Here is a 25,819-nt window from a genome sequence, read left to right as displayed (position 1 = left end):
TTTCTCTAAATATTTGCCTCCTCTCCCCTTCTTGCATTACAATATTTTAATTAAGTGAAACAATGAAAAGAGAGAGGGGAAAAATGAAGTGTGAAGCATGTGGCGCATTTCCCAGGCTATTTCAAAACTTTGCAGAGCTCTCTGGCCTCCAGTGGTGTTTGAAATATTCTTTATCCCACTAAGGAAAGGATGAAAAATTGATCTCCTCCAAACTTCAAATACTGCATATTTCCACAACTACAGACTGCAGGAAAGAAAGGCAGGCTTAGGAGTTACCAGACCAAACAGGAAGCGGTTCTCAGAGGACCCACGGCTCATCCCAGGCAACTCCACCGGCAGAGTGTGTACACAGAGCCGCTCAGAGAATAAACACGGCTCCACTTCTGAGAGAAATCAAAGCAAATCTTAGAAAAACCCAACATGGAGTCAAACCTCAGTAATTCGGATTAACTAAGGGGAAGGTCAGGTTGGATCAGGACAAAGCCTTGATAGTAGAGGGTTTGGGTTTTTTGGTTTTGTTTTCTGGTTTTTGTTTTTGTTTTTTTTTTTTTTTGGTTTTTTTTTTTTTTTTTTGCAAAATCCAACAGCATTCATTGCAATGTTCACCCCAGCCCTTCCTTCCAGCTTCCTGTCTTAGCAGCCTCCTCGGAGCTCCCCAGCCCCCCTATGCTGCTCAGTGTGCTGTTCACTTGTCTCCACGCAGACCCTCAACTTCCTCCATCGCTAAGCTCTTCACCTTTGCCTGAAATGTCCCATCCCCCACTGTCTACTTGGTAAAACTCATTCTCCATTTTCAAGACCCCACCTCAAATGTCACCTCCCAAGCAGAATGAATAGCATGGATCCCACAGCACTTTGGACAAACCTAGAATATAGTAAAGTGGTTCTCACCCTGGCTGAGTGGTATGAAAATCATCCGACAAACTTTTCAACAAACCCCAATCCCTGCATCTCTAGCAATAATGACTGAGTAGGTCCAAGGTACTGCGTGAGCATTGGCATCATTTTCAAAGCTCCCCAGGTGATCGTTAGGTGCAGTCCTCGAAGTTCCAAACCTTCTGTACAGAACTCGCCACACTGTTTAGAATGAGTTACCAAGACCCCAAGAACACAGAACCCTTAGAAAGGCCTGTTGTAGGCAGGGATGTTGAATGTGAATCCTTCAAGAGGCTTCTTTAAGAATAAGGAACTTGAGGTGATTTCAAAGCTTTTGTCCCCCTGCAGCTCACGGACAGCCCTCATTTCTTTTCCACCATGTGCCTCCCACTCACCTTCACGAGGGGTAACACATCTACTTGACAGTGGAGAGGACCTACCACTCCAGCTCCACTTGACTTCCCATTATTTCCCCCAACACAATAGACACTTTGCCACTTTGATGTCCTCACTTGTCTTCTCCATCTGATCCAACTATATATGCCTTGCTCAAGGCCTGAAAATCATTTCCTCTCTTGAAGCCTTCTTCTGCCCACTTCAGTTCCCAGAGATTTGCTTTCCCACTCAGCTCCACTTAACTTAGCACCTGTCCTCAAGTGCCTTGATTGGTGAATGAGCTCATGGGATGTGTATGAAATGCTTTGTTGTGGAGAGAGTAGGGAATAAGTATCTTACAGAGATTTTCACTTCCTGCTCTTAATGCACGGCTGGATGTACAGCAGGCATGGCATGTGTATTTGCTCTTAGAATCCACCCAAAGTTGGCTCTCTTCTTTTCAGGCCAGGGTGTGGGCCAACAGAAGAAAGGTAAGGACTAGGAACATCACTGCTCTAGAAAATTCACACCATAAACATCACAGCCGATACTCCTGTGGTAGAAAGAATTCTACTCGGACCCCCAAAACCTTTGCCCAGTAATGCTGCTTCTATGAGTCCACTACGCTATGTGGCAAAAAAAAATAAAAAAATAAAAAAATAAAGGATTTTGCAGATATAGTGAAGGTTACTAATCAATCAGCTCTAAGTCACAGAGAATTATCTGGCTGAGCCATATCTAATCACCTGAGCCCTTTTTTAAAAGCAGAGATTTTCTCCGACGGGTGCAGAAGGGTAAGTCTGAGAGACTCCAGGTAGGAAGGAGGAGTCAACAGGACAGAGATAGCTCACTGCTTGAAGATGGGGAGCCCACAAGGAAAGAATCTGACAATGTCCTCCAGAAGCTGGGAGGGAAACCTAGAAGATAACCAGCAAGAAAAGAGGGATCGGTCCCACCAAACTAAGAAGCTCAGCTCTACCAACACTCAGAAGGAGCCCAGAACTGGATTCTTCCCAGACCCACAAGATGAGAACACACTTCATCTGATTTTAGCTTTTATAACCCTAAGCAGAGAACCCAGGCAAGCCTGCCCAGATTGACCAACCTACAAGCAATGAGTGGGTACTGTTTCCACCACTAAGTGGGCAGGAATTCGTTACAGAGCTGTCCCCAACCTTGCCCCTCAAACTAGTCAAACAAGGCAAGTCAACTAATAAACCTGTTTTTACATATTCTAATTAGTGTATATTCCACATACAGATGAATGACAGGCTTCCCAAAGAATAAAAGGCAAGGTGCCCGTACAATGCCTCTCAAAATGCGTGCCTCCATTCTATTCTTCTATTAGGAAAGGTGGCAAAAAGTCGTAACAGTCACCACAGTAAGTGCTATTTATGAAAGAGTCATTAATAGCAATTGACCAACACATGGTGTCATCTGTTTCAAATGCCATTTACTCGGCACAGTTTGTCACTGACCAGTAGAACTTTGGATTCTTGGCTGATACCCCATGAGCCTCATTATCTGGAGAGCCCACAAGCAAACACAGGATAAATATTCCTTCCCTCTAGTTGGGGGATAAGGGAACCTGAGTGTTCGTGCCAATTTTTTAAGAAGCTAATAATCCTGCTGCTTCTTGGTCCTCGCCTCACCTGCTCACAGGCAGGGGCCAGGTGGTGGTCACAGAGGGGCTTTCGGTGAAGCGTTCCCTATACTCACTCTGCTGGGGTCTCCCGAAACCCAGGCATCCCTTCAAGGCCACACGAAGTCAACGCCAACCCCCGGCCCTAGGGCTGGTGGAGGATGGGCGCCGTGCCCGCCCCGCGCCCCCGGCCCCCCACGCTCATGCATGACGATGCCGTGGGCACACACGTGCTTTCCCAGCAGCCACTCCTGAAGCCACCTGCCAGGAGCGAGGGCTCCCATTTGTCTGCGTCGGCATTTGTCGGAACATCGCACCTCCATCATCTACAGGGGAAATTGATGTCGACGGCATGGCAAAGGAATGTAACTACAGCCTATTCTAAAAGCACGCATTTATTTTATTTTATTTCAGAAATGTATGCATTATGTATGGCTCTACATAAACGTTTTTATAGAGCCTCTTAAATGATTTACCATGAGGTATGTGTTGATTATAATCTCTGCTTATTTTAGAGAGCCTTGTTTACCCCCATAGTAGTTAATACATTGAGACGCGTTTCAACTAACAGTGACACCAGTAAACAAAAGTTACTGATCTACCTCGTGAGTTATAAAACTTGTAACATGTTGTAAACAGTTCTGTCATTTTACTTAGCATATTGCATTGTGTGAGCTGCCTTGTTTATCTAGTGGTAAATCTTTATGTATCAAAAATGCTACAGAAGGCACAACAGATAAATTACAGACAGACACTAACATCTGACTAGTTAATCAAACAAATAGGACATGTAACAAAGAGAAAAGCTATAAATATTGACAACAAGCTGCTTCAGTCACAAAAACATTCAATACTTCAGTTCTCAAGTGTGAGTTTTATATCAGTCCCCTGGAAACAGTTTGTATCCTCCAATAAATTTTTACAGTTGATTCACCTGCCTGATACCCCTCAGCCATTTCCTTCAGAAGCTGTCAAACCCGCCAACGATAATATATGGCCCGACCAACAAGAACAGCTGTAGCCATTCTCTCTGCAGGTTCTTGCACCCTGTTCTGCATAAAATAATACATCAAGATTAATTGATTTCCCGTCAGTCTCACAGAACAGAAAATTAATTTTCATGTAGCTATTTTCCCCAGCATATGAATTTTGTACATGGCAAGTAATTTAAGTTTTTAATTATTCATGAGCGAGGAGGGGGTGGGGAGAAACATGATAAAGTAAGCTTGCAGAAACCCCAAGGCCAATCCCTGGGCCTGGGTTTGTGCTGAGGCAACAATAGCATTCGCTAATGCCCATATAAATAATATATGTATTAACATACATCTTAGTACAACACCAATTTCTCTCACTCTGACCCAAGACTACCAGGTCACCCTGCGGTACTTTGTCAAAGTCGCTGCGCTGCTTACATGTGACACGCTGTGGGGAAACACAGAACATGTCAGCCATATTGAATTGACCTCTGCCTGCCTCTCGGCGGCGGCCACACAGCCCAGGCATGATAGGAGGTAATTTAACGGTCAGTGTGGGAGTGGGACCAAGCAAAAGTTGCTAATCAGCCAGGTGCTACCTCAGCAAGTCTTCCATTTGCAGGTGCCACTGACTTGTGAACAAGAAAAATGTAACCAGAAAATATAAAGAAAGCATTTGACTCACTCAGGCCTCATCTTTCACAGACTCTCAGCAGACCGGCTGGAGAAAAACTGTGTCCTCAGAAAGGGAAAAACCACAACGTGAGCACCTCTGGCAATCAAGTATATTTGCTAAAACGCGAACTAAAATGCTCCCATAGTACCTCCTTAAAAATTTCATTGGCATACTTCATACAAACTGCAAGACAGGCAAATGTGCACAGCCTGCCTCCAGTCACGGAGCTTCATTTAACCCCGTTAGGCCCAAAACCTAAGGCACCTCACACAGCCCTCTGGCACGGAGGAGACTGGCCACCAGAGTCGGTCAAGGATTTTTGGTCTCTGATGACTTACTGATGCCTTCTTCTGCCCCCAATATTAAGGTTTCGTGTGAAATCAGGAGAGCACTGTAACCAACTGATCGCCCCCGAGTTAAACAATAGGACCCCACTGATAGAAGGAAGAGGAGAGAATACGATGAAACCACCAAACTCCTACAGGGCAAGAGGACTCCCAAAGCAAGCGAGATGAGAAGAAAAGAGGCCTCTCTCAATCCAACGAGTGGCGGAGAACAAACATGAACAGAGTATTTCTGGGAGGATGAACCTGTCTTGAGTAACCTGAATAAGCAGCTCTGATTTGGGGGCATGCCCAGTACCCCTCCTACCCACCCCCTCACCCCCACCCTCGACTCCAACCAGCAAGGGCCCCACTAGCAGGGGAGTACTCTGATAGAGAGGAGACAGGCTGAGAAGGTCAAAAATAAAAATGAAAGGAGCTCAAGTCAAAACAAAGAAACAGGGATCCCTGGGTGGCGCAGCGGTTTGGCGCCTGCCTTTGGCCCAGGGCGCGATCCTGGAGTCCCGGGATCGAGTTCCACGTCGAGTCCCACGTCAGGTTCCTGGCATGGAGCCTGCTTCTCCTTCCTCCTGTGTCTCTGCCTCTCTCTCTCACACACACACTCTCACTCTCTATCATAAATAAATAAATAAATCTTAAAAAAAAAAAAAAGAGACTTTTTTTTTAACCTGGAGGGTAGGGGAGGGGTGGGGGTCTGGGACACTCGGTTGGGGGAAGAGTTGAGTTTGGTGAATTTGATGAAATACGAGTAAAGACACAAAAAATGGAAATTTCTATGAACATCCTTTTTCAACACCTCATACAAAGGGACACTGGAACCAAAACCAGAGAAATCAAGAAACTGCTTCTCTGCTTAAAGTAGCCATGCTTCACGCTGGCGGCCAGAACAAAACTGCGCTTGCAGTGTTTCCATCATAAAACCTGTTTCCCAGTAACCAGTAAAACCTGTAAGAACTCACTTCGCCCAGAAATCTGGCACCCATGCCGCAGCGGAGCGCAGGGTGTTTTAATACTGTTTCAGAACAGGCCTTCAGGATTCTCTATTACCTCGATGGCTCCAAACAAAGGGGTAACATGATACATCATGTCAAGCAGCTAATTATTAGCACTGAAGACCAGCTAGTCAACTTAGGCTCAGTTAAAATTCAAAGGAGGGAGGCAGGCTGCATTGTTTCGGGTGGCGTGTTTGTGAAGGGAGGGTCAATGAGGTTTGCCTAAGTCTTTGTGCCTCTGGGTTTAAAAACAAAACAGAAACAGGATGAGGAAATGACAGGGAGCATGGAGACCCCAACAACAAAGGCCTCGCTCAACTGCTGCCGGACAGACCCCGAAGGTGCTGCTGCAACAGGGTCCTGTGCCACGTAACATGCCCAGGCCCTGCTGACCTCCGTGCGGTGCCCGTGGCCACATTCCTGGCAAGGCCTCCTGACACTCCTGCCCCGGCCGTGTTGGGGTGGGACCACGCGGCCCAGGGACTGCCACGGAAGTTCTCAGCTAATGACTTCTCACCACTGAACGTATCTGCCACACTAGACGATTTAAGAGGTTTGACGAAGCAAAGCAGCAAAGAGGAGCTGCTCCCCGCAGGATGCAGTGGGTTGGGTGTGCTGCGGCCTAGCGGCCTAGTGGCCCAGAGGCCTAGCGGCCCAGCGACCACAGAGCTTCCAGGGGGCATCTGAGGGAGTCGATCCAGAGGAGCAACTCTGGCAATCAGGTGTGCAAGTGCACACACACAGGAAAGGAGCCGACGCTGGGTTTGCGAAAAATGTCAAGTGTTCAGAATGGCTCCAAAATCCCCATTAGCCATGCTCCCCTGCACAGCCCTGCTTTCCCTGCACACCCAGGAGCGTGCAGTTGCCAGCTGCACGGTAACAAAGGTGCATTTCAGGTTATACCTGTGTTTGTAGGTTTTCTTCATCCGATGGGGAGGAGGAGGTGTGCTTTATCTCATTTTTGAAAATAATCCTATCGAGAACATAAATGAACTCATTATGCACACCATAAAAATATATATATGTGTTGGCAATTCTGTAACTAAAAACGTAAAAAACTTCTTGAAGTCGATGCTGCTCGTGGCATAGCTTAAAGGTCTTTGTTTCTGTAAATTCAATTGAGTGTTTCTATTTCCAAGTCTGGCAAGAGGTTCTAATTATTGTTAGAAGCCTAATTAGCATTTAGTATTACATTACAACAACTGCAGCAAAATTGTACCCATTCTCCAATAAACAGTATTCACAGTATGCAATCAAGCCGCTGTACCGAGCAATGAGAATTAATAGCACCGCACGACAATGGTAAATCCTCCATCTCCCGCTGTGTGTGTTTAATAATTTTTCACTCCTTCCAGATTGTTCCCATCAAGCACAATTCCCAAGGTCCTAATCAACCACCCTCCCCATCAATACTACACAGAGATCTGAGCACTGAAAATTATCTGCAATTTCAAAAAGTGCTTTGTTGCATTATTAGGCCACTGACCTAAGAGGTAATGGGTAAATAGTTTCTGAAAAATGTCCAAAGCACAACATAAATTAAAGCTTATAGTCTTGCCTGCTGTTCTCACCATAGCTATAACTGCGAACTATTACGGTTTTTACACAATATTCCTAACTATAATTTTACACCATGATATTGGTGCAAAGCACCAAATGTTCCACTTTCACGTGCCTTCACTTACTAAACAAGAAGGAGTTTGAGGAGGACGCTGACGTATTTGGTCCTTTAGAACTACTCTTGGCCACCTGCCTCCCACTGCCTTGCCCCCCCCCCCATATACTACCCCCCCCCCCATTAAAAAAATGTTTATAACTAATGTGTAAGCATTTTACGGTGGAGAGAGGTAAGAGACGTTTATATAAACAGTGTGCATCAGGCTTTCTGCACCTCACACACACATGGGTAGGCCCATACAATTAGGATATGATGCTTCTGATGGACTCTAGCGTAGGCTAGAAAATGCCTGCTGAGGGAGTAGCTCACAGTGCCTGGTGACAAGTACTGCAGTGCCACACACGCCTAAGGGCAGGAGAAGAAACACTGTTTCAACAATCTGAAAAGTGTACTTTGGGCTACTATAAAGAGAAGTTTTGACCAAGCAAAACAGAGCATGGAGCCCAAAGTCATAGCATAATGCAGGAGCAAGCCTTCCAGTGTGGCTAACCCAGCGGCAACACACAAATCACACAGCGGCTATCCCCACTGAGAATACACATCAGTACTGATCTAGGAGTTTGGGTTGGAAATTGTTGTTGTTGCTGATTGTTTGTTTGTTTTACACAGAAGCAAAGAGAAAAGGGATTTCTGACAGCTCAACCCAACCTAACCAAGGAAACATCTGAGGGCCTTTCCTAAGCAAAGCTAGATGCTAGATTACCCTGTGGTTGGCCACACTCTACCAATAAAAATATTGTTTTATTTTACCACTATACATCACGCCCTTCAAAACAAAAGACTTTCACAACACTGGTAGATTGATGTCATCAATTTCTCAAGACTAATGACTTACTGAATAATATACCAAGTTTTCTTCAATATCATTATGATACTCTACTCCTTGGTCATAGAGTCATTTATTAATCCATTCCACAAATATTTATTGAGTGTCTACTACTGTTCCAGGCATTTGGAATACGCCGTTGCACAAAGCGCAAAGATTTCTGACCTTGTGGGGCAAGTATTCCAACATGAGGTAGGCAGATCATCTCCAATTATCCTAATAAATAAGCAAATTATATCATATGTTGGAAGGCACTAAGCCGTAACAGGAATGGGTAAGAAAAAGAACAGCATGAGATCAGGGTAGAAACTGCAGTATTCAATCAGGGGGGCCAGGGTAGGCTTCTACAAGAAAGTGATATGTGAGCTAACACTTTATAAAAAGAAAAATGCTTGATAAGTGTCTTAAACCTCTTGAATCTCTTCTAATTCCAGGCACTCTCTCCATCCTATTTTCTGATACCACAGCCTGCTGAGTAGGTTAGTATACACTGAGCGGACCCCCAGAAAAGCAGGTGCCATGGCAGAAAAATCGCTCTTGCCTATTCACCTTGGTGTCCCCAACAATGAGCACGGTGCCTAGTCAGGAGCAGATACTCAACAAACATTCACAGAGTAAAGGAACACGTAAGCAAATTGATAGTAACCCATTTATTTTCAGAACCCTGAATAATACTCGGAATATTGGTAGCATTAAGGCCTTATGAGGAACAAATTCTTTTCTCCCCCCAGCTGTAGGAAGATAAAATTTTTATAATGTTATGTCAGTTCTAAGTGTACAATATGATTTGACAGAAGTATATATTGTGAAATGATTACTAAAATAAGGTTAATATACCCATCACCTCACATAGTTACAATTTGTGTGTGTGTGTGTGTGTGTGTGTGAACTTTTAATATCTACTCTCTTAGCAACTTTCAAATACACAATACAGTAGGGTGAGCTATAGTCACCAGGCTGTACGTGGCATCCTTTGGGCTTATTCATCTCATAAATGGAAGTTTGTACCTTTTCTAGTTTTTACCATTCTCACCACCCCACCCCTAGCAAACCAGAAATATACTCTGCTTCTGTGAGTTTGGTTTTTTTAGATTCTAGTATAAGTGAGATCATACAGTTTTTGTCTTTCTCTGACTTACTCACTCAAGCTCCACCTGTGCTGTCACACATGACAAGATTACCTTCTTTTTTATGGCCAAATAATATTCATATGGATCGAGCTATAGATAGACCTATAGACAGATACAGGTAGATAGATGAAGTAGATAACCTGATGTTTCCTGTATCCATTCACCTGTCTGGACACTTGGGTTGTTTGCATGTCTTGGCTATTGTTGATAATGTTTCACTGAATACAGGGATGCAGATCTCTTAAGACAGTGATTTCAGTCCTTTGGATATATATGCAGAAGCCGAATTGCTAGATCACAAATTAGTTCTATTTTTAAATTGCTCAGGAAACTATGCTTTTTTTCCACAGTGGTTATACCAGTTTACATTCCCACCAACAGTGAACAAGGGCTTGCTATTTTTCTACATCCTCACCAACACGTGTTAGCTCTTATCTTTTCGCTAATACCTATTTTAACAAATGTGAGGTGACATGACATCTCATTGTAGTTTTGATTTGTATTTCTCTACTGGCTAGTGATGTTGAGCACTTTTTCATGTACCTGCTGGCCATCTGAATATTATCTTTGAAAAAAGGTCTGTTCAGGTCCTTTGCCCAGTCTTTAAATGGATTATTTGTGTTTTTGGCTATGAGTCTCAATGAGTTCCTTATATATTTTAGCTACTAACCTTGTATCAGATACATGTGCAAATATTTTCTCCCATTTCTTAAGTTGCTTTTTCATTTTGCTGATCATTTCCCCGTTTGCTGTCCAAAAGGGGGAAAAAGTTTTGCAGTTTGGTATAGTCCCATATGATGAGTTTTGGTTTTGTTGGCTGAGCTTGTGGTGTCATATCCATGAAATCGTTGCCAAGATCAATGTTAAAGAATTTTTTTCCTTATGTGTTCTATCAAGAGTTTCACGGTTTCAGGTCTTAAGTCTTTAATCCATTTCAAGTTAGTTTTGTGACTGGTGTAAGACAGGGATCCAGTTTCATTCTTTTGTATGTGAATATCCAGTCTTCCCAAAACCATTTACTGAAGGGACAATATTTTCCTCTTTGAACATTTTGGATACCTTATCAAATATTAGCTGACCATATACATGCATGGATTTATATCTGGGCTCTTCATTCTGTTCCTCTGCTCCGTGTGCCTGTTTTTTGTTTTTGTTTTTTAAGATTTTTAAAAATTTATTTATTCATGATAGACACAGAGAGAGAGAGAGAAGCAGAGACACAGGCAGAGGGAGAAGCAGGCTCCATGCCAGGAACCTGACGCGGGGCTCAATCCCGGGACTCCAGGATCACGCCCTGGGCCAAAGGCAGGCGCTAAACCACTGAGCCACCCAGGGATCCCCCGTGTGCCTGTTTTTATTCTTGTACCATACTGTTTTGATTGCTACTGATTTATCAGGAAGTATGATGCCTCCACAGCTTTGGTGTTCTTTCTCAGGATTCCGTAAATAATCCATTTAGAGTGCACTCAATCTATAGATGGCTTTGGACAGTATGGGCATTTTAACAGTATTAATTCTTCTATAAACACAAGTTATCTTCCATTTGTGTCTTTTTTCTCATCAATGTCTTTCAGTTGTTAGTGTACAGATATTTCACCTGCTTGGTTAAATTTATTCCTATGTGCTTTATTGATTTTAATGCTATTGCATATAGGTTTTCTTCATTTCTTTTTCAGAGTTTGCTGCTAATGTATAGAAACACAACCGATTTTTATATGTTGATTTTGTATTCTGCAACTTTACTGGATTTGTTTACTACATAATTCACTTTTTCATGAACACTTTAGGATTTTCTACATATGATGTCATCTGCAATCAGAGACCATTTTAATCATCTCTTTCTGATTAAGCTGTCTTTTATTTCGTTTTCTTACCTGATTGCTCCAGCTAGGATTTCCGTTACTATGTTGAATGGGAGGGGCACCCTTGTCTTGTTCCTGATCTCAGAGGAAACATCTTTAACCTTTCACTGTTGATTATGGTATTACCTGTGGGCCTGCCCTCTATTCTTTTTTTATGTTAAGGTACCCCATAATCACTGTTCAGAGATTTTATCATGATTCAAGCATGTTGAATTTTGTCAAATGCTTCTCCTGCACTGAATGATCATACAATTTTAATCTTTCATTCTATCAATGTGATATGACATTGATACATTTGAGTATACTGAACCATCCTTGCATTTCAGGGATGACTCTCACTTGATCATGGTGTATTATCCTTTAATGTGTTGTCAAATTTGATTTGTTGAGGATTTTTGCATCTATATTCATTAGAGATACTGGTATGTAGTTTTCTTTTCTTGTGGTGTCCCTAACTGGCTTTGGTATCAGGTAACTGCAGCCTGATAAAGAGTTTGAGAGTGTCACCTCCTCTTGAATTTTTTGCAAGAGTCTGAAGACAACTGGCATGAATTCTTTAAGCATTTCGATTCATCAGTGATACCATCTGGTCATGGGTTTTTGTTAGGAGATTTTTGACTACTGATTGAATTTCCTTACTTGTTTTTTGTCAATCCAGATTCTCCATTTCTTTGAAGATTCAGTCTTGGTAGGTTGTGTGTTTCTAAGAATTTATCAATTTCTCCAGTGCTGCATAATTTGGTTGGTGTATACTGGCTCATCATGGTCTTTTATGTTTTGTCTTTCATTGTCAGTTGTAATGTCTCCTCTTTCATTAATAGTTTTATCGATTTGGGTCATCTCTTTTTCTTAGTCTAACTAAAGGTTTGTCCATTTTGTTTATCTTTTCAAAGAACCAACTCTTACTTTTGTTCATCTTTTCTATTTCATTTATTTCTGCTCTAATCCACTTTTTTCCTTCCTTCTGCTAACTTTGGGCTTAGCTTGTTCTTTTTCTCCTCCTTGAGTTTAAAGTTAAGGTGTTTATTTAAGACTTTTGTTTCTTGAGGTAGGCATTTATCACTATGAACTTCTCTGCTAGAGCTACTTTTGTTGCATCCCATAAATTTTTGCTATGTTGTGTTTCCATTTTCATTTTCCATTTTGTCTCAAGAATTTTTTTATTTCCCTTTTGATTTCTTCTTTGATCCACTGGTTGTTCAGGCTTCCAGCTTCCCTCCTGTTACGTGATTTCTAGTTTCATACTATTGTGGTCAGAAAATATACGAAATATAATTACTATTTTCCTGAATTTGTTGAAACTTGCTCCCTGGCCTAACATATGATCTGTCCAAGAAAATGTTCCATGTTCACTTGAGAAAAATGTGTATTCTGTTGCTGTTGAATGCAATGTTATGTATATGTCTGTAAAGTCCATTGGGTCTATAGTATTGTTCAAATATGCCATTTCCTTTACTGATTCTTTGTCTGGATGATCTGTCCATTGTTGAGAGTGGGGTATTCAAGTCTACAGCTATTACTGTATTTCTGTTTATTTCTTTTTTTTATTTATATCAGTATTTGCTTTATGTATTTAGGTACTCCAGTGTTTGGTGCATAAATATTTACATTGTTATATCTTCTTGATGAACTGAACCTTTCAACATTATACAGTGACCTTCTTTGTCTCTTTTGACCACTTCTGCTTAAAGTCCATTTGTCTAATTTAAGTACAGGTACCCCTGCTTTCTTCTAGTTACCATTTGCCTGAGGTAGCTTCTCCCATTCCTTCGCCCTACATCTATGTGTACTTAAGTGAGTCTCTTGTAAGCAGCATGCCATTGGATCTTTGTTTTTCTATCAATTTAGTCATTCTATGACTTTGGAAGAATTCGATCCATTTACACTTAAAGGTATTATTAATGGGGATCCCTGGGTGGCTCAGCGGTTTAGCACCTGCCTTCAGCCCAGAGCATGATTCTGGAGTCCCGGGATCAAGTCCCACATCTGGCTCCCTGCATGGAGCCTGCTTCTCCCTCTGCCTGTGTCTCTGCCTCTCTCTCTCATGAATAAATAAATAAAATTTTAAAAAATAAAGCTATTATTAACAGGAAAAGACTTACTACTACTATTTTGTTCATTGTTTCTATTTTATAGATCTTTTATTCCTTCCTTGCCTTCCTTTGTGATTTGATGACTGGAGGTGGTATGCTTTGATTCCATCATAATCTTTTATCTGCTACAGGCTTTTCCTTTGTTGTTACCATAGTTTTATATAAACTATTTTATACTTATGAGAGTAACAAATTCTCAGCACTGAAGGGAAATGAAAGATCTTCCGGTCTCAACATTGGGGAAACTGAGACCTAGGGCAGAAGCCATATTTTTATGACTACAGTCCAGCTCTCCTGAACACTCATTCTGTTACTTTTCACTCTTCACCAGAGACCAAACAACATGGCAGGGCCTTTCAGAGGTTGGCAGTTCTGCTTTATCCCTCTAAGGTGGCCCTGGTGGTTGTTCTCTCTATCCCCGTGTGTATGATCTCATTCTTTTTCCATCACCATTGGATATTTTCTCCTTCCAGCTCAGTCTTATTATTTTAAATTGTTTTTTCTTATTCCCCCAAGTCCTTCTCACCTAGACAAACCAAACATAACAGTTGACACAAGTAGCAAAGTGGAAGATGACAGAGGACCCCAACTCTGGCAGTCAGATGAAGAATGAGCCAGGTATCTCAAGCTCTTCAACTAACTTGTAAATCCAGGAACCATCTCCCTTTTGTATCCTGGACACTAGAAAGAGCTGGATGAGGCCCGTTCAATGGTAAGAATCTTCAAAGTAAAGGGTTTGAGCAGTTTGCCTCTTAAAAGAAAGAATCCTCCCTCTATTTCCAAGCAAAGTCGAATATTAACAATCAAAGTTCATTTTTGTACCTCCCTTAGACCTCCTGACCCATATCCTACTTTGGAATGACAAATCCAATAGTATATCGAGATTACTGGTTATCTCCAACATTCTTATCCTCCCCCACCCACTCTGACGCTACTTAAAGATACAGAACATTAAAAGAATCTGTTTCATACATGAAAACCGTTACCCTCCTCACTACTAACTCCTATGGAAAGAATTTCTCTTTACCTTTTTCTTTGTTAGCAAAGGCGAGGCAAGAAGAACTAAATTTCAAGATAAGAAATGAACACATGACCCCTCATTCTGCCTCAAGCACAGGCCACATTATCATCTCAATAAAATGTCCCATTAATTTCTGCTCACTCAATAAATTTATTATAAAAAAAAATCTGCTCATTCTGTATGAGAAAACAGTCAAACTGTGGAACTCAAATGGAAAAGCCAAGAGAGCTTGCTCATGAAGTTAGGGCAAGGAGATGAAAGAACATGTTTTAGATATAGGATGGGAACAGTTTACCTGATGCTGATGGATAGGCATGACAAATATGACAATGATAAATGTGAATCATATATACCTCTTCCCAGTTCTCATTCACACAAGAGAAAATTATACAATCTCGCTGGCCTTTCTTAGATGGTAAAACATGGGAACCAATTCATAATAGCTGTGGGAACACTAACAGTAATGGCAGCTACGATTTATTAAGAGCTTACCATTGTGCTAAGTGCCTTCCATGCATGTTCTCTTTTAAAGTCGAGAATTTGGCAGTGGCCTGAGCATGGCTGTCATAATCCATGTGGGCATAGGCAGTTCATCAAAGTGTAGCCCAAGTGTTCATTTTAATCCCTTCCTGAGAGACTCTTATACACACTGAAATCTGAGACCACTGGATATTATGAACAGAGGTCCAAATCTGAGATGATATTTGTGCCTGTAATTCAGGAAGCATGAGCTTGTCCCTAAATCGGAAGCCACAAAGCATTAGTTTCCCAGTGCATTTCTTTATCACCAGCAGCTCCACTCTCAAACCAGACCACTTCCCTGAGCTGCCTCAGCCTTTTTCAGGCAACACCCCTCCACATGGGATATGAAGTCCTCAGGACCATGCCACATCCACCTTCGATGATACACCTTGGGTATCCAAAGCCCTGAAGTTCTCTGCCCCAAGGGCCCAAAGCCTACTTCCAGGGGTAGAATAACCCTGGTCCACGCAGTAAGCCAGTGTGCCCAACCCTAATTTGCAAGATAGTTGTTTTATGACACAGTTGAAGATGGACATGCAGTGTGGACATGCAGACACATCCATGACACATGTGCAAAAATTCTTGACAGGACAAGACACAGCCAGGGCTAGAAAATGAAGGTGAGTGGGCCAAGGAACCAGGGCAGGCTTTCTGCTCACTACCATGTTTCAGCTTAAATTTCCAAGGAGAGGGCAGCCCAGGTGGCTCAGCAGTTTAGCACCACCTTCAGCCCAGGGTGTGATCCTGGAGACGAAGAATCAAGTCCCATGCCGGGCTCCTTGCATGGAGCCTACTTCTCCCTCTAACTGTGTCTCTGCCTCTTTCTCTCTGTGTGTATCTCATGAATAAATAAAATCTTTAAAAAAAAATTCCCAAGGAGATGGAGAATTCTACATCGAAATCTGGAATTTCAGGTCATTAATGCAAGCATATTTGGCACAGTAAGAAGACAGCATATTTTATTTATCATGCTCAACTTGATTAATAACTTTAAATATTTAGACATTTGGTATGTGGGCTTCCATTTGTATTCTTGCCCAAAATCTATAAATGTTAGGAGTAAGTCTGATCAATGTCTCACTATTTCTTCCTATGATTTAGTATCCTATATCAATTAAAGCTTCCCTCTGAAACATAGGTATGCCTCCCTTTAAGCAAACCCAATAGTTAAGTATCCCAATTTATACCAAAGACACATTTGAGAATAAGTGCTCCATTTACTAAAGGATCCCATTATTCAGCAAACTCCCCTGATACATTTGGTTGGGTCAACCAATAAAAATTTATTATATACACACACACACACACACACACACACACACTCTACCAAATGTATCCTTTCAAGTGTAAAGTAAAGATATTGGGGGGGGGAGACTTAAATGCCATCCCCTTTACTATTATTTGATTTCACAGTTAATAGTCACTCTAGAAAAATTAGAGAAAGCAGGTAAACCAAAGGAATATGCTATAAAAATCATCTCCTATAGTACTTGGCAAGATGAGCACTGTTAGCATTGCAGAGCACATTTACTTTAGATTTCTTCAGTATCTTTACGCTCATTTGAAAACACAAAGATATAGATGGTTCATTTTCTAAGAATTATGCCATAGCACTACTACAAGCAACTATTCATTACCATCCATGTGCCAGGCATGGTAAGTCCAAGGTTAATAAAGACATGGTTTCTGCCCTATTAGATTGAGCTCGCCCTGTAACTGAAGAGACCAACATATAAACCAACAATTATTTTACAGTAGGAAAGGTGCCTTACCAGAAATCTATATAAAAGATTATAAAGGACTCTACGGAGAGTCCCAAGATAAGAATGAGTCGTTCAGCCCGGGGAAATGAGATCAGGGTTTTGACAGCACTGATACCCAAAATCTGGGATCCCTAGTCTCATTCAATAAGTATTTGTTGAACACTTCCTGTAGGCCATGCACTGTCTTAAGTACTGGGTATACAGTGATGAACACAGCAAACTTCTCCCCTCACAGAGCTTACACAGACTAACAAATGTACAAGTAAATAGATAAAGCAGCATCATACCTCCCCTTGACAAATATACAGTGGGTGCTCAACAAATGGTTGTTGAATGAATAAAAGAATAAAGGTAAATGATGAGCACGCCTCTTTGCACTTCCATTTCAAAGGCAGCTGCTGTCCTTGAAGTTAGCATAGCAGACGGTTTTGAAGTTTCAAAACACAAACTGGTATGCTGCTCTGTTTCACTTAAAAATATGAATCCAATAGGCTTAATCCAAAATCTCTAGCTCTGAATTGGGTTACCATGTGTTGTATTTGATTTGTATTTCCATCAGTATCAACCCAAGCATCCTTAGACACCAGCAATGTACATGATTTATAGCAAGTCAGTCAAGGCAAAGCCTATAGCTTCCCTTCACATTTTGACGTTATCAGATTACTTCAGAAGCTGGCAGCAGCTACCATAAGTAACAAGCTGTCAGTGTAAATAAATCACTCTCTCAAAAAATAACTGCTAAAAAGTATAGATTAGTACGAGCAGAGGTGGGCTTGGACTTTTTTTTCATTTTCCCCTTCCCAACAAGACTCCTGTACATTTAATTTTACATGGGAAAAAAATAAAGGAATTCATTTTCTGTCTCTAAAATAAGGTTCCAGGCTTAAGATCTGTATAAGAAACTCAAGTCTTAAAAACAAACTCTGTGGCTCTTGTGTATAAATCATAAGACAATCAATTTGCCATCACCTAGAGAAACCCAAGGTATAGGGAACAACTTGCAAGTTCTGGGAAGAGCAACCCATGCAAAGCCAATTTTATTTCCTTCTGTAATGGAGTGACAGGCTGTGGACCACAGCAGGCCTCTCTGTTGGGTCCCACAGGATGCACTCATCAAAGAGCTAGAAAATCTAACCTTAGCAGTTCTCAGAGGGCTGGAGCACCTCACCCCAAATGGGTTGGCCAAGTCTGCACTCCCTGGGGCAGAGAGGGAACAAGTCATCAGCATCCTGAAGGGGTGAATAGTGGTGCTGTGGCCGCTATGCATCTACTGATGGGTCGATGGTAGAAAGAGCAGCACACAGCTGTCCTTGGAGACACTCAAGAGGACAGGTGTGCAGAAATGAGGGAAGCATAAACAGCGTGCCTTAAGCCCATGAGATACATTCTAGAAGGGCCCTGGAACAAGACAGATTGTAGTGAATAAGACCAAGACAGTGCTCCATAGAAAAATTTAAGTGCATTATCATCCCTAAAAGAAGAAGGCCTACATCACTAAATTCTGTCACTGTCAGTGACGGTGTGGGTCACGGTAGCTTTCAGGGGGAATGTGAAAGGAGGTTTTCAGTGATGTGTTATAAGAAAACTAGGATGACACAGGAATGGGTCAGCCAGATGCACATGACTAAGGATCATCCCATCACTTCATTTAGGTATGCCCTGTCCCTGTTCAATCATTATGTGCTACAGTGAGATGTCATGGAGTGTCCACAGAAGCTACCACTACACATACACATAAACCCCCTCCTGCCATGGCTTGTAATGGCTTAGTTTCTTTACCTCTCCCTCCCCAAGAAACTAAATTTAAATTACTGAGGGTGGTTGAGTAGTTATACTATCTCATACCAGAAGTTCCCATCAGGACCTCCACCAGTGAGAAGTCTGGATAAAATGACAAATCACTCTCACATTGGCCAAAGGACCGATTGGAGATTCCTTAGAGGACAACGAAGGATGAACCTGGGGACCTGATGACAAATCTGTCTTATCTGTTGAGTAGGCCCCACTCTGTCAAAGAAGGTTCATCAATCAATGATCCTTCCTTCTCACTTCAAAGAACATATGCAACTATCTGGCTTTTCTAGTTGACTAATACATTTTAAACATATCTACTCATTCATTAACTCATTCAAAAATTATTTGATCACCTGCTATTTCTGTGCCTGATTCTCTGCTAACTGTCCTCCCTTCACTGGCATTTACTGTCTAGTGAGAGAAATAATTATATGAGTCATTACAATAAAATGCAACAAATAAAATGCAAAACAAAAACAAAAACAAAAACAACAAAAATGGCAGAGGAGAGACTGCTAAGGGAACTCAAAGCAAAGGAACCAGACCTAATGGGGAAATCAGGAAGGAATTCCCAGAAGAAACAATATTTTAGTTTAAACCCAAAGGGTGATAAATCAGTGTTATCTAGAGGGAGCAATAGATTCAGAGGCTCAGAGATGAGAAGGTAGGCTGAACTCAGACACAGTGAGAGGACCTCAGCATGGTTTGTATACCAAGGACAAGGGAAGACTGGCAAGATCACCACCACCCTTGCCTCACACCCACACAGACCCACATCTCCATCTACCCAAAATACACACTTCACTCCCATCAGCCACCATCTTGGTATATCCATTTTCCTACATGGGCTTAATGCCTCCGAGTCCCAGAAACAGAGCACACGAGTTGTTGCAACATCTGACACTCCTTCCTAAGGCACTGATCAAGACTCACAGTTCCCACCGTGTTGTCTACTTCCCATGCACCCTCTCTCCTAAGCTATTACAGCTCCTCTATCCTGACTCATAGGGTAACTTAGCCTTCTTCATGTATTAGTGTTCTCCACTAATTCAAGTTTCAGATTAGTCTTCTCTGCCTTTCTTAAGGACCTGAACCATGTTTTCAAGTTTCTAACATCTTTGTGTCATCACCCTACACCCACACAAGTACACAGAGCTCATGTGCACTGCTTCAAGCACAGGAAGAACTAGGCACATAATAAATGTTCAAAAACATTTCAAGAATTTTTTTTAATGACTAGTGGTAATTTCTTATGAAAGGTTATATGCACAGGGACACCTGGGTGCCTCAGTTGGTTAGACATCAGACTCTTGATTTCAGCTCAGGTCATCATCTCATGGTTGTGAGATCGAGCCCCATGTTGGGGCTCAGTAGGGAATCTGCTTGAGATTCTCTTTCTGCCCTCTCTGCCCCTCCCCCAGCTCACATACACACTCCCTCCCTTTCTCTCTTTCTCAAAATAAATAAAGTCTTTAAAAAAAAACAGAAGGGTTATATGTACAGTCTCTGTCACTTTTCAGTATTGTGGGTTATTATTATTTGGAGATTCTTTTCTAGTGTGGCTAGAGATGCTGTATATTTAGGAGTAAGATTGTGTAGTCTGAGAGCATGGAAAAAAGCACAAGCCTTGGAGTCAAATCAACATCTTTCTCCAAATCTTACTGCTGTATGTGTGTCTTCTGGCAAGTTATTTAACCCCTCTAAACCTCAGTTTCCTCATCTGTGAAATTGGGATAACATCCTCAGAGGGTTATTATAAAAATTAAATGAAATAATGTATAAGTCATTGTCTGGCTTATCATAAGCAAAAAAATATGTTCTCTTTCCCTTTTCCCTCTCATTAAGGGGCAAAAAAGAAAAAAAAAAACATCTATGATGGCCTTAATGCAAATTTGAGTCAAATGTTTCCCCCCAAAAAAACAGATAACTCCAGGAAACAAACCCATCTATGATGCCAACTGAAACGTAAGACATATCTTCTGGCAGACAACATTAGCATTTTTAGTGGAGACAGGTATACAACAATAAAATTAAATTAGAAGAGCCTCATACCATCACTAGAAATGTCCTTTTTCCATTCCACAAAATAAAAATAGAAAAGAAATTAACCGAGAGAAACAGAAACACCCACAGATTATCATCTTCTTTTGTGATGTAAAATAACTTGCTAAAATCATATTTGAAGATTTTTGTTTTTTGCATTGTCACGTTAAAGAACGTGCTTGGTTAAAATAAGCATTCATAAAATGTACATAGGGTGGGCATATGATACACATTTTTAAAGGTAGAAAAAAAGAAAAGCAAGCTATAACCTACACATGTCTTACTGCAAATAAAGCCTGTGACCTTTCCAAATGAAGACAAGAATATAACTCTTCTCCAGGATTTCTAATACGATGCCCTAACACTCGTATTTCCCACAATAGATATTTTGTTTTCAACTCTAAGGCTGTCGAGGTAGCACTTCCTCACATTCCTTATTTGTCTTCCGTGGTCAGCTGAGCTCAGCTACCCAAACACACATACAGACACTCAGAGGACAGATCTGTCATGCTGACCTTTCATATCTCCCACGCTTTTTAACTGATCGAGATTCCATCCCACGGAAACATGCACACAACATCACCACACAAGAGAGAAATCAGGTAAAGGGTGGCAGAGATAAATATCAGAGAAGCAAGCTAGAACCTGAATGCAGGGGACATTGTTCACCGACTTATTCAAGGGAGGAAAGCTAGTTGAAAGTTAGTGAAGCAGGCAGTACACAAAGCAAAATTAACCAGTGACCTTTACCTGAACATCAAAGGTCAAAGCAATTTGTAAGGCAGCACTTCCCAGGCGCCATGCGCTGGCCTATGCATGAACTAGAACCCTGTATAATCAAACACTGAGAAAACCAACAGAATGAAAAAGTCTTCCGCATCTGAAAATAACTGGGGTTCCAAATGAAGAATGACTATGAGAGAATCATTATACCCACAACTGGCTTACCAACTTGCGGTATAGGAAGTTACAGAGGTCTCAAAAATCCGAGAACACAGCAAGCAATTTGCCCCCTACTCCCCAGCAGGCTTATCTTCTTGGGTTACATAAGCTTTCATTCTATGACCCGCCCCCCCCTCCCCCTCCATCTTCCAAAGGAGGGCTAAGGAGCTATATTGGTCATATTTAAAACACTCTGGGAAACCCTGTATCATGATGAGTTTTACCCACTGTATATTCCCTCCACATGAGATGAGAGCTTCCCTCCCAGTAGGGGCCTTGGTCATGAGAAATGAGTGTTTTTCCCTTTTGCCAGTAAGAAATCTTAAGACCTGGTGTAAAAACCATTCAGGCATAACAAGTTATAGCCCAGCAGGCGCACTGATTAGCTAGGTTCTATAACCATAAAGTCAACAATAATCTACCTACATGCCCTTTCTGCAGGTGGTTGACCTACGAATGCTAAGTAAGTCAGCAACAGTTCAGCCGAAAATTACATTGGAGAGCATTATGCGTAAACATGAATGCTCCAGCTTGTCCTTAACTATACCACTGGGACTCCAGACCTGCAAAATAATCCATTACCCCCACTCGCCAACAACCCCACTGCAACTTTTTTCCTTCTTCGTATGAATTTTCCCCACTATCACTGCACTCATGCTTCCTGTGTCTTCCCTGTTAACGCGGTCCTTCCTGCTTTGATTTGTGTCTTCTGCACGTGGGTTATCCTTCATACCAAAGAGGAGGTGAGTATTCCTCCTCCATAGTACATAAACTTGAAGTTGATTTTTCCAGTAGTGTTGACTGATCACACAACACTGTTTACACTCTCTTCACAGTCCCCCTACAGATACTACCCACACATTGGAAACCCAAGTCCCTAGAGTATCAGACCACATAGGGCAGGGGATACATACACACAAATATTCACAGGCACTTTTTTTTCAACTTGCAAAGGGAAAAATATTCACCCATGACCACTCATTCAATAGCTTTAGTCTCAAAGTCTAGAAATGTTCCCTACATTTTGCTAAAACCAAAAGAGCTTTAATAATCAAGCAAAAACCCTTTCAGCCAGTCAGACAAGGGTAGATACAGTCCTTGGATATTACAATTAAAATATTCTGGGGTTGCTTTTGTTTTGTTTTGAATGGCTTGGAATTTAGACCAAGTTAAACAGGAACAACCAAAAGGGCAGTGCATCTTTTAGATTCTACTAGGAAGGGCTGCATCCCAATCTACCCTTAAGAAAAGCCATTACCTCCTCTGAAAGCAGCAGGTAGGAGACTTAACGGTCTGTCAAAATAAAGGGTCAAGTATCTGACGTTGGGTCTAACACCACTGTGTGACACAGAGTGATTTACACAATCCCTACTCAAAAATGGTGTAGGAAGTTTGACGATTCATAAAATCATAAATTATAAATCAATTACTGGAGATGGAGAGATTGATTTATCCCCAGGCCCATTCATTCCCAAGGTGTGAGACCCTTTTACAGGACCCCTTGAGCTAAATAAAGGAGACAAAGAAGAGAAAGGTGCCTCAGGCCACTTCTGCTGTCCCAGCCTTGCTTTGCAAACCTGCTGCTCCTGTAAGTCTCATTTCAATTCAGTAATACCCATCTCAAGAGATAAGCATTGGGTCAGAGGAATAAATTGAAAGATGTGGAACTGGCCTTTAGAAAAAAAGGGGGGCCTGGATGTTCCCAGCTCCCCAAATCCAAATGAAAATGGAAAAAATCCTATTAAATATTTAGGACATTGAGCCAGACAGCTTTGTACATCCCCACATGCAGAAACACCTGCATCCATAACCAACAATTTTAGGACTCGTCTGACATGATTTATGAATAATGTTTTTCTAAAAAGTTCATCAAATATGCTGCGTCCCTAAATTTCTATAGCACAGGAGTAGCTTTTTCATTCTTTAAAAAAGTCAATGTGCCTACTCTGTATTTGAGATGATAAAAGGCAAACAATCCAGTTCGGCATAGCCCTGGGCTCTGCTCTGGAAAGGGGCATTCACAGACAGGTGCCATCAAGCAATAGAAGCTCAGAAGGAAATTCTATCCCCATCAAGGAGCCTCACACTTGTCCACCTCATAGCTCCATTCCCTAAAACCAGCAGAATGGAAACAGCTGACGGGACCCTACTCGTGAACTTCTTCAAAGCAATTGTCCAGAGGCTCGGAACAATATGGAGAACCACTTCTCTTCACCCTCACACAGAGATTCTTAGATGAGGGTCTTATATCCCCCATTTTAGAGAAGGGGAAACTGAAGTCCAAGGTGAGTCTGCTTACAAAAGCTGTCAGGAGACAGGTTGAGCCCAGAATCCAGGTCTCCTGCCCCCAAGTGCCACACTTTCTTCACTGCATCAGGCTGTTGTTTAAGTCAATGAAAATATCAATATTTCTGGGGCTGCAGAGCTGAGGGATAAATCTCTCCCACCGCACCTCAGATGAATTTTAAAACTAAGAGAATAAATGGCAATGCAAATACTACTATTAGATATTTATTATGTTGCAAAGCTTGAAAACAGTCAGGAAAATGGAAAAGTTACTTTTTTCCTACACAAATTTGTTAATGGGTGGCATAATGGGGAGCCCTGTTTGCTGGCACTCTGTGAAACGTCTACAAATTGCCTCTGCAAAGCATTATAGGTTGTCAGACTAATGTAGTTGAAGATAATTTGGCCTTTCAGTGAATTGAACCTCACAGCACGATTATACTCCACAACCAAGTAGAGTGTCACAATTATTCTTTCATGCTGAATTACCATATAATGTCATGAGTCTACCTGTCATAAGTCCTGTAGCCTAGTTTGAATTTTTTCCCCTAAATCTATGGTTCATGGCAAAAAAAAAAAAAAAAATATATATATATATATATATATGTATATATATATATATATATATTGCTTCTAATGGAAATCTGATTGTTTTTATCAACAATAAATTTCATAGCAAATCAAAGGATATGCTTGGACAAACAATCCGATACTCAAGGTTAAAAAACACACAAATAATAAATTGCTGGTGTGTCATGTTCAATTTTTACTACGGCATTACACTGCAATAACCATAACAGGATCTAAATTGTTGTCAGAACATTAAACAAACCCCCATACTTCACAAAGGCATCCTGTCTGAGTAATTCATACAACGGAAACAACTATCAAATTTTCCACTGTCCCACCGCTACACCATACATCAGTGCAATTTTATGTATTTGGACAATTCGTTGAATAAATTACTTCCATCCTGCCTGCTCTTGCCACTTCTGTTAAGAGTCATATCAGTTTTAATTGTCTTTCTGTCTATATGGAGCCACTGTTTTTCTGGCCTTTTCCTGTGCTATTTCCTGAGCACCAAAATAAACTACGAACACCCATCAGAGCTGGGCGCCAGGGACATACAGCTACTAGAAGGGGGTGTCCTGTCAGAGACCAAGAGCTTCCTCCCCCTCCCTCTATATGACAGCTGCTGAATGTGTGTTTGGGAGCCTAACGATTCATGATGAGGGGTGGGAACACGGTGTCTTTTCAACATCACAGCTCTAACTAAAAGCTAAAGCTAATCCCAATCACCGCCCCACATTCTACTGTTTCCACTTGGTTGTTTACTGTCTTCATAGCCTGGCATAGGAAATGTGCTCAGCCCATCAACATCCCCAGTTCCACTTGGGGTCTGAGTCCACACTGAGTCAATGCAGCTCATCAGCCATCACGGCAAACCCCACAAACTGCTTCCCTTTGGTTTATTGCTCCCAAGCAGAGGACAAGCCCACCTTTCCAGGCTGGATAATGCACAGAGGCTCATGCCAAAAGTATAGTTGTAGAACAAGTAACACCATAATGAGCACAAATGAACTTTGTCTATATAAGGCGCAGTTAATGACTTACCATCGTGTTTCTCAACACCTTCGATAGGGAACTAAATTGACACCAACCAAGAAGAATCGGATCAATCCAATGCAACTGTTTCCTAAATGAGATCATCTTAGGTTTGCCTATAGTTCAGCACATGTATTTGCACAGCCCAAGTCATCCTACCAGGTCAGATAATTTCATGAAAAGAGGTTAGTAAAGGCTCCTGGGGACCCCAAACTAACTGGGTTGCTGTTTTAATATTATCCCATCACCTATGTCACCATAGCCAAATAAACAACCACACACTGAAATTTCATCATACTGGCTATTTGAAGCCTGAGGCTGCCAAAGAAACTATCTTATGCTATTTCGAACTGGCACCAAAACAGATCCACTGTA

At 41.6% G+C, this 25,819-nt stretch overlaps 1 protein-coding gene and 1 long non-coding RNA gene across 3 annotated transcripts in view; both read right to left on the bottom strand.

The window, feature by feature from the left end:
- Positions 1–1,746, bottom strand: part of LOC111095501 — a 161,480-nt gene extending 159,734 nt beyond the window's left edge. Inside the window, exon 1 of the long non-coding RNA XR_005357999.1 lies at positions 892–1,746. This is a non-coding gene — a long non-coding RNA (uncharacterized LOC111095501). The remainder of the gene's footprint in view (positions 1–891) is intronic.
- The window catches only part of LRMDA (leucine rich melanocyte differentiation associated), a 1,014,859-nt gene that overhangs the window by 716,802 nt on the left and 272,238 nt on the right, over positions 1–25,819 (bottom strand). The window lies entirely within an intron of this gene.

Source organism: Canis lupus, chromosome 4 (assembly GCF_011100685.1).
Source record: "Canis lupus familiaris isolate Mischka breed German Shepherd chromosome 4, alternate assembly UU_Cfam_GSD_1.0, whole genome shotgun sequence".
Taxonomy (NCBI): domain Eukaryota; kingdom Metazoa; phylum Chordata; class Mammalia; order Carnivora; family Canidae; genus Canis; species Canis lupus.
This window is presented reverse-complemented; position numbering and strand designations above follow the sequence as displayed.